General features: G+C 35.3%; 1 protein-coding gene and 1 long non-coding RNA gene across 2 annotated transcripts in view; both read left to right on the forward strand.

Annotated features, from left to right (window-relative positions):
- adamtsl3 (ADAMTS-like 3) overlaps positions 1–17,550 on the forward strand; it is a 786,695-nt gene that overhangs the window by 588,789 nt on the left and 180,356 nt on the right. The gene's annotated exons all lie outside the window — the stretch shown is intronic.
- Positions 128–17,037, forward strand: LOC115413377 (uncharacterized). The gene is made up of 3 exons (XR_003934459.1): positions 128–139; positions 5,302–5,311; positions 16,929–17,037. It is a non-coding gene; the product is annotated as an uncharacterized LOC115413377 (long non-coding RNA).

Here is a 17,550-nt window from a genome sequence, read left to right on the forward strand (position 1 = left end):
TAGGTAAAAAGCATGCAGTGGAAAAATAAAATAAAATAGAATAAAGTAAGATAGAGGTATAATGGACTATCAAATTTTGCAAAATATACAATATTCAATGTGGACAAAACCAATAGGTGTGAGTGAGGTAATAACAACGGTACCGGTTATGGTTCTGTGCAAATAGTGCAAGTAATTAACAGTGCATTGTGATGGCAATTTATCCATTTACGTCTGACGTCATGGTGCCATAAAGCTCGTTTAAGGGTCCAAACAGACTGTAACAGTGGAACTTGTACATGGGTGCTTCTATAAAACTGGGTTAATTTTGGTACCTGGCACTTTGCCAGCTTTTTTAGACCCATTAATAAAAGGTAAATTTAGACATATTTCCCAATGTACCTAATGATGACCTCAGATAAATGCAAAAAAAAAAAAAAATCCTCTTGCTGTGAGCCATCCCAAAATTAATGAATTTTTAATCAAATATTGGGGCCAAAAATAGGACCCAAATTGGGACATGAAAAACTACATAGGTGTCAGTATATTTTTTTTTCTTGAAAACATGGCTTGAAATGGTCTTATATAGTGCTATAAATAAAGACAGTGTTAAATTTGATGATCCTAGTGGTTTTTCTAATCCAGACATGTGGGTTTTTCATGAATCTCTTATTCCAGGTTTTGTGTGTAATCCATCGTGTCCACTTGCGTTACATGCAGAACCTGCCCATTTAAACACAAATAAACCGGGTCTGATTTTTCATTTTTGTGAAACTCTCTGCCTTGAATAATTCGTTCAATTCCCAAAATGTACCTGTGAGAGAGTAAAAAGATATACAAAAACATAGTAGCACATAATTTGCATGTCCTTTTTATTGTGTTACATACAGATTTTTGTATTAAATATAATGTAAAATAATATAAAAATGTGATTTATCTAAAAAAATAGTTTCTATAGTTTATAGATAGTATAGTAATAGTTTATCTCAGTGAATATTTACCTCTGCCAAGGAGGTTATGTTTTTGCCAGGGTTTGTTTGTTTGTCTGCCCGTTAGTGTGCAACATAACTCAAAAAGTTACGGACAGATTTGGATGAAATTTTCAGGGTTTGTTGGAAATGGGATAAGGAAGAAATGATTAAATTTTGGTGGTGATCAGGGGTGGGGGGGCCCACGGGGGGGGCCACTGATCAGCCTTGGCGGAGGTCTGTGCTCTCTGAGTGCTTCTAGTTATTTTTAAAATAGACCCAAAGTGCTTCCAAACTTGCTTCATAACATTAGTCGACATGTGGTTTGAATTTTTAGCCCTGAATTTTTGTCCTGTTTTTAGGGACCAGTTTCATAGAAGCATCCATTTACTATGACTTATTTCTTCAATGAGATACCAGTTAGGATTCAGAAGGATCTAAATTCATTCATTGAACTCATATACATGTACTTTTCCACAGTCAGTATTTTACCTGCAGTAGTAGTTCCTGGTCCGGTTACAGCAGTGTATCACTTCATTTCATGCTCAACTGTGCATTGAAATAAATCTTAACTTTATTTACCTTCTTCTGACCCGGACAGAACAGATAAAATACTGATGACGATGAGAAGCACCTCATAAAAGCCTTATTCCATATCAGGGGAATCGATAAAGATCCAGTTTGACAGATGATGTTAGTTTGCTGATGCACTATAGGGAGCACCAAACTTAATTTATTCTCATTTTTGAAGACTTGTAGCTTTACTTATCGGCTTCATCTACTTCCTGTGCTCTTTATCATCACAGGTAAAGTGGTAGAATGAACAGGATGTGTTTTATGGATTTAGGAACACAGCACTGCAGTTTATGGAACATCACCACTGTACTGCTGTTTACTCTTAAATTCAACATCATAACTGCATATATGTTTATAAGCAAAGAACTAAGGCCGATAAAATGGGCTGTTTATGCTCAACGTATTTGTGGAAATTGTTCTAATTTAACGGTGATTCATGTTCTCTTGTGCTAGGACTGAAGTTTCCGGTCCTCTTTGTATCATCACAGTTTATAAATGCACATTTAACATAAGCAGGGTTATATTTACCACCTTTCAATGAAGTGTTGATGTCACCATGGTAACAGCCAGCCTTGGACTCAACTGTTAGATGTTCAAAAGAGTTTTAAGTCTATAGGTCTGACGCCTATAGGCATGTATTTATACAAACGAACCATTAGGCCACGCATTTAGAACGAGTCACTAGTTGAGAAAGTGAATAATCAAGTGAAAACTGTGGGTGAAACAGTTTTATCCTTAATGTAAAACCATAGAATAGAATTAGTGCTGGGCAGCGATTAAAAATTTTAATCGCAATTAATCGAGTAGATTTCTGCGATTAATCACAATTAATCACATAGTTATATGGGGGGGGGTTGCCGGCATCAACAGTGTGTATTGCCTTTAAGTGATATTTCAGACTTGAAGTACTCCGGGGATAAAAAAATAATTCCATATTGCAGTGTTTACAAACAACTTTGGCCTTATCAACCCCACCATCTGAAGACATTTAAAATGAAAATGTCCATGGAAAAGACCGGTACTTTTCTCCATGTTTATTTCTGGTTGTGAGTGATTGACAGGAGTCATAAGCCCACCCCAAATGCTGTCATTGGTTGAAACCTATGTGTATTCACAGAGTGAGAGCAATGGACTTTCAAAATATGTGATGTTCAGTTGTTCAAAGCAAGCAAAGGGGGCCCTCTAGTGGTTGGAATAAGTTGCACTAACGTATGTTTTGTACTTGCGGTGTTCCCGTAGCCAGTTCGGACATAAGAAGGAGCTAACAGACACGTTTCTTTCACTCTGTTTGTATGGCCCGAAAAACATTTGCCTTTGAGTATTTTATGTTCAGTTGTTGTAAGAATGAATAGTATAAAATATCTCTGATGTGAACCTTTGTTGCCGGATAAAAAGACATTGTAAATCTTAAAATAATCTGTAAATGCTAATTGTTAGCGTGTCTATGGATTTTCCCATTCAAGTTAGCATCGAGCTAGCAATCTTTTTCCCATTCATTTAAATGTATAATGCCATGTAAATGTACTAAGGCAATGAACAGAACTGAGACATATTTTGTATGTATGTTGCAGTTTTACAGTGAGTCTCAAGTAAAAGATTTGGAGAAAACTTTTGTTGGGAAACCTGTTGTCTATCTGCCGAGCTAATCGCTACACGCACACAAGCAGAGGCAGAAGAATATGAGTTAGAATAAAACGGCATTAGTGTGAGATAAAAAAATTGTTGGCGTTATTTAATGGATGCTTTAACACGGTAATAACGCGTTAACTTGCCCAGCCCTAAATAGAATAGAATAGAATAGAATAGAATAGAATGGAATAGAATAGAATAGAATAGAATAGAATAGAATAGAATAGAATAGAATAGAATAGCCTTTATTTTCATTGTGTGTGCAATGAAATTAGGAGTGTTACTCCAGTCGATGCAACAATATTAATAAAAAACCAATACTTCAGAAAATATGAATGGAGTGAATATAAAATTACAAACACTCAAAATAAGTTAAGAAAATAAAATATAAATTTTTACTAAAAGTAACATAGAATAGAACTAATGCCACGTTTCCACTACATGGTACCGTCTCGACTTGGGTACAAGGTACTATTCCTGGAGACCGTTTCCATTACAGGATACTACTAACTTTAGAGTACCTGGACGTCATAGCAACGCTGTGCGTAACTTCCGTGACATCTGCTCAGAAAGTTGCTGATAAACTTGCTCGTTGTGTGTTGTCCCATCAAGCTCACACTGAATCTTTTCATCGGCCACCAAGGACAGAAATGTCTGAAACTCCTTGACTGACCACAGTGGTTTTTTTGCAGGCTGCCATCATGGATGTATTTAACTTACTGGTAGGGATGCACCGATACCGATATGAGTATCGGCATTGGCTCCGATACTCAGTGTTTGTACTCGTACTCGTAAAAGGTATCCGATACAAATGCACCGATATCACTTATGGCCGTGTGACATTCGCAGTTCAGTGCAGCAGGTACGAGGAGGTGGAATAATGTGTGGGGAGTGTGAAGAGTGTGGAGATTTTTCAAAATAAATGGCGGTGATAAAAGTAACCCTGACTGCAAGTAACGTTAAAGACACAGACAGATACAGACGCAGCGTTCTGTCTGTCCTCTGCGTACATTCCATCCGTTTTCCAGGTGCTGGAGGATGCGTACCCAGAATGAGAATACCAGCGGGAGTACGGAGCAGTGCGGACCGCCACCAGTGGAAGTGAAAACGAAACTTATCACTCATTTCTCTTTTCTCTTCCTGCTGAAGCTAAGCTGTTAAACCTTACCAGTGAAAATGTTGCAATAGTAGTATCACATTAGTGTTACCTCTGTCGTCTCCATGTTTGTTATTACTGACTTTCTTCCTCTCTTTCTCAAAAAACTTTACTCTTCTTCGTGGTATTTGTCCAGTATGGTTAATTAAGAGCGGCCCCCCTGGTGGATTAATTGAGAAACGCTCATTCCAACACATTAAATGTCAGTAGCAGCACTTTGTTCCAGTCAGACTAATGACAACGACAATAAAGCACATTTACAAAAGGAACTAAGAACTGAAATGGGATTATTAAGTACTCGTATCGGTACTCGGTATCGGCAAGTACTCGAATATAAGTACTCGTACTCGGTCTGGAAAAAAGTGGTATCGGTGCATCCCTACCTATTGGTTTATTTACTGTAAACTTCCAAATCTGTTTTTTTAAGAATGGCATGTTGCGCATTGATGATGCAATGATGCAGAGACAACTCTCTGACCAATCAGTGGTCTGCAGAGTTTACTCGTGACATATTAGTATCTCTTCACCCTTTTTAGAACTTCGGCCAAACAGATACCAAAAAAAGTAGTACCAGGTACCAGATTTTAGTTTCTTTTACGCAAAAAGGCTGAGTCGAGGCGTGTTGAGTCAAGCCGGTGCCATGTAGTGGAAACACAGCATAAAAGTACAATAAAAATAGACATAAAATATGAATAGACACAATATTAATTGTATGCAAATGTACGTATAGGCCTATCGATGAATAATATAAACAGTATGTATATCTATGAACTCAAGTCTATTAAAATAGTGCATTTATGTTTGGCTAAATATTGAATAAACATTGCATTGTTGTTGCATGGAAGATTATTGCATAATTTATTGCACCTAATTCACATTTTACAGATTTATTGCACATTTTTGGAAGTGATTACAAAACACTGGTAAGCCTTTTTTCCCCAACACTGGTTTTCTACTTGAGCAATCCCCCAGCCTCCCCATGATTAAAAACAGATACATGTAGGTTAATTCTACCGTCGTCTGAGTCTCTGACCACGGTGTTGATGAAGATCTGGAGTTTGTCCTTAAGCGCCTTCAATGGTAGCTCACTGATACTAATGAGCTAACGGTTATTGCTAATGCTAATGGTGATGAGTGTGTGTTACGATGGCTAAAATGCAGCAGAGATCAAATTTTCCTACAGGGAAAATAAAGTGAGTTAACCTTTAACTTTTAAATGATAACATGCGACTCATGCTGATCTTAAGAGGAGCTTAAACACATCAGTTAAAGGTTGGCCATTAAACAGTCCTCAGGCCATGTTTGCACCAGAAACTTGGGGGGTATAAAATCTTTCATTGTGTGTTTAATCATCATCTGTCAGGAAGCTGCATCCTACCGTCCTCTCAGATCCTCTGTGGAGTCGATGAACAGCTGGAACTGAGGATGAACGGTGAACACAGACTGGAATGAACACACTGAAATACATGTGTGATATCTTATGCAGTGCGGTTTTGCTCTGATTATTCCTACGGATTCATCAAACTTTGGAAAATGAGTCTTTCCTCTCATTATTTTCAGACAACACTAGTGGGCAAACATCACATGGTCAGATTTCAATTTTTTTATGTAGCTTCCATGGGACAATGCCTACAAAGTTTGTTCACAGTTTTGAGAAAATTTGATTTTGAATTGTTTAAGAATATCTGAAATATTAAAATTATTCTTTTACTTACAATAGTCCATATTTTAATGGCTTATAACATGGAAATGGTTAGCGATATCAGTTTTCTTACTATTGAGCACTGATATGAAGTCATATATGGACTTTGATTGAATTGGTTGAGTTCTCCTCCAGTGAAAGTACCGCCCACTTCTATTGAGAGATTGATCTCCTGCATCCAGACCACAGGACTCGGACATAGAGACAGAACCTGACAACCTCATCAATTCAAGTAGTTATTGATTCTTGGTAGAACATGATGGTGAGATACAGGGACACTGAGTCTATCGTTTTAGTTATGAGGATGTAGCATCCATTCAGTATGAAATGGACAAAAAGAAGACGTATGTCCTGAGCTGCTCTAGAAAACTGACAAAGATCTGGACTTCCCAGAAAAGTCATCAAAAACAAAATCAAAAACAGCTTACCTTACATATATGTATTATGTTTTCTTTCCTTTTGTAGTTTGCAGGGCTCAGGTTTCTCTAAGTCAGCTATCAGATATGACTGTGATAAATGTAGCATATTTAATTTTAGCTTAAGTTATTATAGTCTTTCTCAGTGGTGAAGTGTCTCATTTGTTTCTTCACACCTATGGACGATTTAGACCAATTTACCATTTAATGTAGTGTTTCTCAACGGGGGCGGTACCTCCTCCCAGGGGGTGTTAGGACACTGTTGGGGGGCGTTTGGAACGAGAAAGCCGAGAGGGTGGTGCTGAAACCTAAATGGGGGTCATTAGTCTGTATAAGTGTCAATATCGAGCAGCATGTCATGTCAATGGTGCACCCCCCCTCCCCCCCATTGTTTAATTGTGGAGCTTATATATGTAGGTAGCACCCTACCCCCCCCCACCACCCCACACTGTAAAAAAAAAAAAAAAAAAAAAAAAAAAGAACTGTAAAAAAAAAAAGAAAAAGGTTAATATTCCGGCAGCTGGGGTGCCAAAAAAATACTGTTAAATAACGGAAAATAACCATCTCATAAAAATACAGTAATTTTCCATAATTAAAATACAGTTTTTTGTCCTAACTTTACATGAGATTTTTTGACTTTTTAATGTTTAATAAAGAATATTTACATGTATTAAAACAAATCAAATTACATATATGTATATATATATATATATATATATATATATATATATATATATAAATGTGTGTGTGTGTGTATATATATACATACAGACATACATATATATATATATATATATATATATATATATATATATATATATATATATATATATATATATATATATATATATATATATATATATATATATATGTATATATATATACACACATACAGGGTGGGGAAGCAAAATTTACAATGAACATTTAGTTGTTTTTTCTCAGCAGGCACTATGTCAATTGTTTTGAAACCAAACATATATTGATGTCATAATCATACCTAACACTATTATCCATACCTTTTCAGAAACTTTTGCCCATATGAGTAATCAGGAAAGCAAACGTCAAAGAGTGTGTGATTTGCTGAATGCACTCCTCACACCAAAGGAGATTTCAAAAATAGCTGGAGTGTCCATAAAGACTGTTTATAATGGAAAGAAGAGAATGACTATGAGCAAAACTATTACGAGAAAGTCTGGAAGATACTATTAAAGAAGAATGGGAGAAGTTGTCACCCGAATATTTCAGGAACACTTGCGCAAGTTTCAGGAAGCGTGTGAAGGCAGTTATTGAGAAAGAAGGAGGACACATAGAATAAAAACATTTTCTATTATGTCAATTTTCTTGTGGCAAATAAATTCTCATGACTTTCAATAAACTAATTGGTCATACACTGTCTTTCAATCTCTGCCTCAAAATATTGTAAAATTTGCTTCCCCACCCTGTGTATATATATATATATATATATATATATATATATATATATATATATATATATATATATATATATATATATACATGTATGTATGTGTGTGTGTATATATATATATATATATATATATATATATATATATATATATATATATATATATTTTTTTTTTTTTTTTTTTTTTTTTTTTTTTTTTTTCAATGAGACTAAGTTGTACAATCCACTGATAAAAACTGTATTTTGACTGTTTATCAGTGCTTATACATGTCATACATTCACAAAAAATACATTTAGTCAACATTTTTGTTGTGAAACCTCCCGTAATTACACAAGGTATTTGTCAGTTAACAAACAGAGAGGCCCATGTTGACTGATGGGTAATGGATGTTTGGCTTTAATAGACAGTTGATGTGGACTAGGACTGGCTGAGTGTGGAGACAATAAAACACCAGCACTCAAATACAGCAGCTGGAGCCCAAAAGCATCTACGGATCTAAAATGTTTAATGTTGAACCACTAATACACTTTAAAAAAAAAAAAAAAAACACATAAAAAACGGTATTATTTCGGCCACAGGGGTGCCGAAAAAAATACTGTTAAATAACAGAAAATAACCATCTCATAAAAATACGGTAATTTTCCATGATTAAAATACAATTTTTTTGCCCTAACTTTACATGAGATTTTGCTTTTTTTTTTTTACTTTTTAATGTTTAATAAAGAATATTTACATGTGTTAAAACAATCAAATTACCTAGAAATATGTATATAGATAATTTTAAATGAGACTAAGTTGTACAATCCACTGATAAAAACTGTATTTGGACAGTTTATCAGTGCTCATACATGTTATACATTCACAAAAATACATTTATTCAACATTTTTGTTGTGAAACCTCCCATAAATACACAACATATTTGTCAGTTAACAAACAAGTCTTGTTAAACTTACAGAACAAATACTTCTTTTACGGTTAATTGTCAGTAATTTTATCTCATTTTATTTTATTTTATTTTATTTATTTTTTTTCACAGTATTAAACTTTAAATTAACAGTTTAATCTCATGAATAGAAAAAGAAATATTTGTGAAATTACAATGCATTAGCAAATGTATTTTAACTGTATTTTTCTGTGAAAAAAGAAAAAAATTATCTTAAAAAATGGACATTTTATGGTTATTCACAGTTACAGTTTTTTCATGTTATTTTACATTTGACATGTAAAATCAGTCTGTTTTTGTCATTTCATAGATATTTTCCTTTGTCTTAAAAATACAGGAAGAATCTGTAAAATAAACAGTGAAAATTCTGTTAAATTACAGATTTTTTTTTAAAGTGCACCCCCTGGACATGAGGGGGATGCTACCTACATATACAGGGTGGGGAAGCAAAATTTACAATATTTTGAGGCAGGGATTGAAAGACAGTGTATGACCAATTAGTTTATTGAAAGTCACGAGAATTTATTTGCCACAAGAAAATTGACATAATAGAAAATGTTTTTATTCTATGTGTCCTCCTTCTTTCTCAATAACTGCCTTCACACGCTTCCTGAAACTTGCGCAAGTGTTCCTGAAATATTCGGGTGACAACTTCTCCCATTCTTCTTTAATAGTATCTTCCAGACTTTCTCGTAATAGTTTTGCTCATAGTCATTCTCTTCTTTCCATTATAAACAGTCTTTATGGACACTCCAGCTATTTTTGAAATCTCCTTTGGTGTGACGAGTGCATTCAGCAAATCACACACTCTTTGACGTTTGCTTTCCTGATTACTCATATGGGCAAAAGTTTCTGAAAAGGTATGGATAATAGTGTTAGGTATGATTATGACATCAATATATGTTTGGTTTCAAAACAATTGACATAGTGCCTGCTGAGAAAAAACAACTAAATGTTCATTGTAAATTTTGCTTCCCCACCCTGTATAAAGGGGCATTTGTTCTAAAAAGGTTGAGAACCACTGCTTTAATGCGTATCTTTGGATGGTGGGAGGAAACCGGAGAGATGTCATGTCAAAGGAAATTCCTTGGAGTTTGTTGTTTCCTGAAACCATTATCATGTTTTAACCCTAAACGGAGCAAAGGTGTTCTGTGTATCTGCCATCCACTCCATCTTCCTCCTCCCTTTAGAGAGGAGAGTGATCCAAAAATGACCAAAATCAGTGATGTAAAAACAAGTATCTTTACAGTTATTACCCATCAGTATGCTCTGTGAGTGTTATCTGATTCAGACATTTGCGTAGTGATGCTCACCTCACCTCCCCTCATTATAAGTGTGTTTTCCCACACACACACACACACACTCACACTCACAGACCAGGGCTTATCCAGGCCTTTGTGAATCTGCCCGGCTCTGTTTCCTCTTTTTATCCCTCTGATGATAAGCATGTGATTATTGCCTGCTGCTCTGAGCCTGGTCAGCTCTGATAGCCTCCCTGGGATCCATCAGCTCTCGGAGATCACACACACCTCAAACGCGAGGCAGACTCACACACACTGTGCAAACATTTCACGCAGACACACTTCAGACGCTCACCACGCACACCTACAGCGCCCGCCGTCGAGCCTTTATCACATGCAGCCAATTAAACCCTTTGTGAGACGCATTAATTCGATAAGTATGTGAAATGAGGCTGTATGATTACATTACACGCTACAAATGTTATGTTGAGGCGATGCTTGAGTCAAAATGAAGAGCGGCAAACACTCCCCTTAGGCTTGAAAATTGTGTGGCTATCAGCGACAGGGAAATAATTGTGTCGCTTAAAGCATTTTACAGCTAAACAGGAGCTGTTTTCAACTAAAATGTCACCTTTGACAGTGTTGAAATTACTGGAATAGTATAAAAGAATGCATTACGTGTCATCTGGGGAATATGCCTACCTATTTTTTATTCCGTTTTAACCTCCTAGCTATGGGTTTTCTGTCCACATTTATGGACAGGAGTTTCAAAAATTTATACTAGTGGTGGGCAGCGATTAATTTTTTAAATCGCGATTAATCGCGTGGATTTCTGCGATTAATCACGATTAATTACATAGTTGTATGTGTGTGTGTGTGTGTGTGTGTGTGTGGGGGGGCATCAACAGCATGTATTGCCTTTCAGTGATATTTCAGACTGGAAGTACTCCGGTGATAAAAAATAATTGCATGTCAGTGCGTCCAAACAACTGTCCTTCTCAACCCCACCATCTGAAGACATTTAAAATGAAAATGTCCATGTAAAAAAACACTACTTTTACACATATTTATGTCCCCACCAGTGTATTTACAGTTGTGAGTGATTGACAGGAGTCTTAAGCCCACTATTAAGTACTAATACTAATAAGCCCAATAATATGTGATGTTCAGTTGTTCAAAGCAAGCAAAAGGAGCCCTGAAGTGGTCAGAATAAGTGGCACTAACGTATGTTTTGTCCTTTCAGTGTTACCGTAGTCAGTTCAAACATAAGAAGGAACTAACAGACATGTTTCTTTCACTCTGTATGGCCCCAAAAACGTTTGCCTGTGAGTATTTTATGTTCAGTTGTTGTAAGAATGAATAGTATAAAATATCTCTGATGTGAACCTTTGTTGCTGGATAAAAAGACGTTGTAAATCTTAAATTAACCTGTAAATGCTAATTGTTAGCGTGTCTATGGATTTTCCCATTCAAGTTATCATCGAGATAAAATGACTGCTAATACAACATTCACATCGTAAATAAGTAAAGGTTAATTCAAAGGCTGGCATATTATACCAAAACACAACCAATGAATCTACATAAACTTAACATGAGCCTCCATAAAGAATTAGCAACCCATCTCTGACTGCTAGCATAAACGAATTAGCTCAAACATGTTAATAACACACTGTAATAAACACATCCAAAATAACGTCATAAACATGTTTCTAACGGCACGTTTGCATGTGAAATTATTTAGCAAACAACAGAATGATTGATACATACAAGCGTTGCTTCTGCAGGAGTTACACAAAGTTTGATTAAGCGTTATTTGTAAAGTTCGCTTTTCTCCTCTCAGCCGGCACGAACACAAAGCACCGGTGTGTGGACCGGCAAAATAAAAGCATGAGTTTCAAAGTAAGAGTCCATATGTATAAATCAGCTAAGACTTGCTTGAAAGGCAGAACAATAATAAAACGGCGTTAACGTGAGATAAAAAAAATTGTCGGCGTTATTTAATGAATGCATTAACACGGTAATAACGCGTTAACTTGCCCACCCCTAATTTATACAAAAAAAAAAAAGAAAAGAAAACTGTCCACCACAAAAGAGATTCCATAAAAAAATTTAAAATCTGCATCTGAAAAAACTATTGCATCATGATGTTTCCAATATAGGCACTTATTTAACCCTTTCATGCATGAATTATGAGAACCTTAGTCAAGATTTTTTTCCTGAGTGTTTTTATTCCTCTTTGGGCATGAAAATAACAATGTGATTGAAATTTTTTTAATGAACCTATTTTTCATGGAGTTACAAAAACCATGTGTTTAATTTTTGAAGCAAAGAAATATGTATTTAAAACCCATTATCAGAAAGTGATTTACTGTGTAAAAACTATAAAATAAAAATTTTTAATGCAGCTAATCTGATGTTTTCTCATATTTTAACATACTCAAATACTAGTTGTTACTCACTTCACGGAGATAATATGCAAAAAAAAAAAAAAAGAAAGAAAACTGTTAATTACAGTCTTATAACAATTAGCAACTGATTTAGACTAAAACATGTTACTACCGATCAGATTTATCAAAAACAGTAAAGTTATAGTAGTGGTATGAATGTCAGTGTATTATGGGATGGTGCATGAGCGTCCACTGTGTTGGCTGATATGGAACTAAAACAACAAAACCTGTGAATATACAAGAGAACTGTTGTAGAATAGCTGTCCACTGTAGTGACCACTATGCATGAAAGGGTTAATAAAAAACAAAAAAGCTTGTACTTTGTTGACATTTGCTGGGTCTGAGGAGGTTAAAGCTTTATTTGACCAGTATTTCATATTTTCATGTATTTATTCCATGTATCCATATTGGTAGATGGTGGTATTTTGCTGTTTAGGCCACAACAAGCTTTTCATAACATGTCCATTAACCCTTTCATGCATAGTGGTCACTCTAGTGGACAGCTATTCTACAGCTGTTCTCTTGTATATTCATGGGTTTTGTTGTTTTAGTTCCATATCAGCCAACACAGTGGATGCTTATACATCATCCCATACACTGCAATTCATACTCTTACTGTAATTTTGCTGTTCTTGATAAACCTGATCTGCAGTAACATGCTCTAAATCCATTGCTAATTGTTATTAGACTGTAATTAACAGTTTTCTTAGTCAAAAAGTTGTGGGTTTTTTTGCATATTATCTCCATGAAGTTAATAATAACTAGTATTAGACAATGTTAAGATGTGAGAAAACATCAGATTAGCTGCATGAAAAACATTTTTGTTTCATAGTTTTTCTTTTTCCCACTCCAAGTTTTTCTTCGTCCCATTTCTTTTCGAGTGTAGATGAATGATTTTGGAATTTTGAATTTGCGCATATTCTGTAAATGCTCGAAATAAACAAAAAAAATGAATGAATGAATAGTTTTCACACAGTATATGACTTTCTTATGATGGGCTTTAGATACATGTTTCTTTGCTTCAAAAATTAAATGTGGTGTCCAGCTGAGTGGACGTTTTTGTAACTCCATGAAAAACCACTTCATAAAAAAAAAATCAATCAATCAATCAATCAATTGCATTGTTTTTTGTATGCCTAAACAGGAATAAAAACACTCAGGAAAAAATCTCAACTAAGGTTCTTATAATTCATGCATGAAAGGGTTCAACTGGAAGCAAAAAAGGGAACATGTGTAAGATGCATTCACATAAAAAGGTTTTGTCTGAATAAACTAGTCTGTATTTAACCCTTCAAGACCAATACTACCATCTGTGGCGAAAATGAAATCATCAGAAGATGTATTTCATTCATTTGTTCATTCATTCAAGCTTTATTAAGGGCACAGAAACTTGGTCCATAGGAGAAGATTAAAAAAACATACACAATAAAAAAAAAAAAAAAAAAAAAGAAATAGCATAAATACATACGTTACTTATACATAAAGGCTTGTTCGCCAGTGAGACCACATTTTAGATGTATCCCTTAAAGAATTAACCCTTTCATGCACAGTGGTCACTCCAGTGGACAGTTATTCTCCAGCTGTTCTCTTGTATATTCAGGGTTTTGGTTGTTTTAGTTCCATATCAGCCAACACAGTGGACACTTATGCACCATCCCATAATACACTGACATTCAAACCATTACTGTAACTTTGCTGTTCTTGATAAACCTGATCTCCAGTGACATGTTTGAGTGTAAATCAATCACTAATTGTTATTAGACTGTAATTGACAGGTATTTTTTAAACTTTTTTTTTTTTTTTTGCATATTATCTCCATGCAGTAAATAATAACTAGTATTAGAGTATGTTCAAATGTGAGAAAACATCTGATTAGCAACATTAAAAATGTTTTTATTGCGTAGTTTTCCATATCATTTTCTGATATTAGATTTAAATACATGTTTCTTTGCTTCAAAAATTAAATACATGGTGTCCAGCTGAGTGGAAATTTTTGTAACTTTTTTTTTTTTTTAAATCAATCACATTGTTTTTTTTGGGTTTTTTTGGCTAAAGAGGAATAAAAACACTGCAGAAAAATATCTTGACTAAATTTCACATAATTAGTGCATGAAAGGGTTAATCTTGGGACAGACCAGGGCTTGTACAATTGAGTTTGATAATTTTGTAATTCTGCACATCACTGAATAAATAAAATGCCATATAGCAGCCGCATAGCATCGAACATCACAATCCACAAACATCTGGCTGGCACTATAATGTCTTGGAACCCTCAGCAGTGTCCTCACCGAGTCATTATAAGCATCCACCGGTTTGTGCATGGATTTCTTCTTTGTAGCTGCGCCAAAAGTGCGCAGTATACAGGGTGAGTGAGAAAAAACGCTCTTTTCATTTAAAGAAATTGTACCACTGATATGGAAATGCTTATTTTTCTTTTGATTATACAGTCATACTGATGTGGTTATTGAGCATGTCTGGCGATTGAATTTATGATTTATGGCATAGCATAACAGAGGGAATGTCCATTGTTTATTGTGCACCGAAATATCTGCCAACGCAGTTTATGCCACCGTGAATGAAATTGAAATTGTCAACCATTACAGCATGTTTACTCGGCATCAAAATGTTTTGTCTCAACGAAGTCGTCCGGCACGACCTTCAACCTGGCTACCATTCAGATTGATGCAAATCTGTGCTCGTTGTCGCATCTCTAACACAGCTCTTCTCGCCATTCGTGTTCGTCGTAGGGCTTGGATTTCAGCCGTGATGCGATTTCGGAGTTCCTGAAGAGTTTGTGGAACAGTCTGATACACACGGTTTTTAAGATACCCCCACAAGAAAAAATCAAGGGGGGGTCAAGTCCGGGGATCTAGGAGGCCACTCTCTCTCCTGACCCAAACAGACAATTCGATGAGGAAATAATACCTGCAATCGCTGTGGTCTTGCCATGATGAAAACTCCCTGGGTACTGTCATGTAGGCTTATGTCCTGAGTGTGAAAGCAAAGCCCCGACTCCTGTAATTGTTGTCAATTTCAAGTTTGTTCACTGTGGCATACATTGTGTTGGCAGGTATTTCAGTGCCCAATAAACAATGGACCTTCTCTCTCTTATGCAATGCAATAAATCTATGACTACATCACCAGACATGCTCAATAACCACGTCAATATGACTGTATGGTCAAAAGAAAAATCAGTGTTTCAGTTTTAGCAGTACAATTTCTTTAAATGGAAAGAGCGTTTTTTCTGACTCACCCTGTACAGAGGAGAGCAGAAGGTTCGGAAAAGTGCAGTTTTTACATTAGCAGAGCACATATGGAAACACATGTATAAGATTTATTTATTTATATATCCCACAGTGGAGAAATTCAAGTGTCATAACAGTATTTACAGTAAAATGAGTTTAACAAATATTAGAAAGTGTACAATTAACAGCTGGAGTCATTACTACAAATAATGTAGCTTTAACCCTTTCACACCAAATGTATCATATTTGATACATGAGTTTTGAAGCCCTCTACATGATCAGTGTGATGTTTTGTTTCTTGAAAAACCTGATGTATACAATTAGATACATGCAATACACAGATAATCCACCAGGGGGGGAGGAATTTGTTCACCAGAGGCCTTTCCAGTGACACTACAAGACTGTCATTAACTCTTAGAGGTCCACGGGGTGAGAAAACTGGAGAAAACGCTTATGTAAAGATATGCTTTTATGTCAAATATTTGAGTATAGTTTTAATGTATTACAATTTTGATTTTCTATACCTAATATTTGGAACCAATATTCACTTTTAAAGTCTTTGAAAAGGTTTGTTAATCATCTTTGTGTTATTTATGCAATAAATTATATAAATTTTTCAAATCAGATATTATATTTTTTGTGTGTTTTTTGGCCTTTTGTGTTGATATAGTTGGTTTAAGTGAAAAAAATGATAGGCAGATGAGATAGATGAAGTTGTGCTGGAAGAAAAAGATACCAAATATGGGTATAGTAAACATTTCTTTATGTAGTATATAAAGGCAAATCAGAAGTACTCAAAAACAGCCAAAATAGACTCCGACCCCTAAGGGTTAATGAGGAAGGAGGCAGAACTTTGCCAGTTTTGAAAAGGAATTACCAATTTCTTAGACATGTTTGTGTTATATTATGTTTTTGTTTGTTCAAAAATAATAATAATTGAGCATTGAGACCTTATGTATCAAATATAATACAAACATTTTTGACTCATACATGGAAATCGATACTAGAAAAAAAAATTTGGGTTCTTCAGAAGGGTCAATAAAGGCTCCAGTTTCAAAGAACTGGAATTTTCTGTCAATGATTTAATGGTTCAGGCTTTACAGGGTTAATTACAGATTGAATAACTGTCCACTCATGAATGAAAGGGTTAAAACCACCATTATAATGGACTGTGTGTTCAAGCTGGAGAACTACACTGGAGATCACAGGTGTCAAACATGCGGCCCGGGGGCCAAATCCGACCCGCCAAAGGCTTCAGTCTGGCCCATGCGATAGATTTGTGAAATGCAAAAATTACACTCAAGGTATTAACGATCAAAGATGTTAGAATCATTTTAGGTCAGTTCAACCTAAAGTGGATCAGACCAGTAAAATACTATCATAATAACCTATAACTAATGAAAACTGCTCATTTTTCTCTTTGTTTTAGTGTAAAAAAAATTACGTTTTACAAAAATATTTACATTTACGGACTACCCTTTTACAAAAAAATGGGAATGACCTGAAATGTCCCAACAGACGAATGTGGAATTTTAAAAATATTCTCCCTGTTATTACCGTACTTTCCAGGCTAAAGCGCACAGGAACATAAGTCGCACCTGACTATAAGCCGCAGGTGTCCACGTTGTGACATGAGATATTTACACAGAAAGATGGTAAACAGAAAGATTTTTAAAATATTTATTTCCATACCTTAACTGCTTTTTTCCAAACAGTGCCTGTAGCACGGCAGTAAAACGGCAGGAACACGGCTGGTTAAAAAACCCAGAAAAGTTATTGATCACTATCTTCATCTTCCTTCTGAGCATTGAAACCACTGCAGT

This window comes from Sphaeramia orbicularis, chromosome 3 (assembly GCF_902148855.1).
Source record: "Sphaeramia orbicularis chromosome 3, fSphaOr1.1, whole genome shotgun sequence".
Lineage (NCBI taxonomy): Eukaryota > Metazoa > Chordata > Actinopteri > Kurtiformes > Apogonidae > Sphaeramia > Sphaeramia orbicularis.